We start from the raw sequence: 784 nt of genomic DNA on the forward strand, positions 1-784 counted from the left end.
CCTGCCTCTGCTTCAGGCGCTCGCTAAGGGAGACGTGGCGCGCTGCAGCCGTGAAATTCTGCGAGGCCCCGCCCCTGGCCCCGCCCCCGGAGCTACAGCTCCGCCCCCCGAGCTCCCGTAGGCCCGCCCCCAGGACCCGGCTCCTGGTCCTGGAGTCCCTCCACCCTTCTTCTTTGCCTCCTGTCCCAGGACCCACTCCCGGCCCAGGGGGCGGTGAGTGGAGCCCCAACGACGGCTTCCGCGCCGAGCACTGGGTGCGGGCTGTTCACGGGGTGGGATTGGGGGCGCAGGACGTCCTTGTCTCTCCCTCTCTCCTACCCCTACCTCACCCAGTTCTGCCTTCTCGCTTTTTAATTTCCATGGCGGGTAATCATTTTCTTTAGGTTCCGGATCCGCTCCTCCAGCCCCCACATTTTGGAAACAAGGGTCACTCAGAACAGGGCGGACAAGGTTTTGTTTGCCACGTATTCCTTTTATTAAAAGACTGAGGTCTTCCATGCGCCCATTTCACAGCTGGACATTCCCCGAGCCGGAAGAGAGGGTGACCTCCCCGTCCCCGCCGCCAAGCCAACCGCGCTTTCTCCGACCCAGGCAGTAGGCGAAGACCGTGATTGCTCTATGTCCTATTACATAGTACACTGTATTTTTAAAAAGCCACTTTAAGACTTTATATTCTATTTACTAAGTTCCTTTCCATATACTTGCCGTTGTTGGAAGAGAAATCTAGCCCTATGTCATCTTTTATATCATGTCCTCAAAACTAGTAGTATCATTATCAGTAATG

This window comes from Myotis lucifugus, unplaced genomic scaffold (assembly GCF_000147115.1).
Source record: "Myotis lucifugus unplaced genomic scaffold, Myoluc2.0 scaffold_216, whole genome shotgun sequence".
In the NCBI taxonomy this organism is placed as follows: Eukaryota; Metazoa; Chordata; class Mammalia; order Chiroptera; family Vespertilionidae; genus Myotis; species Myotis lucifugus.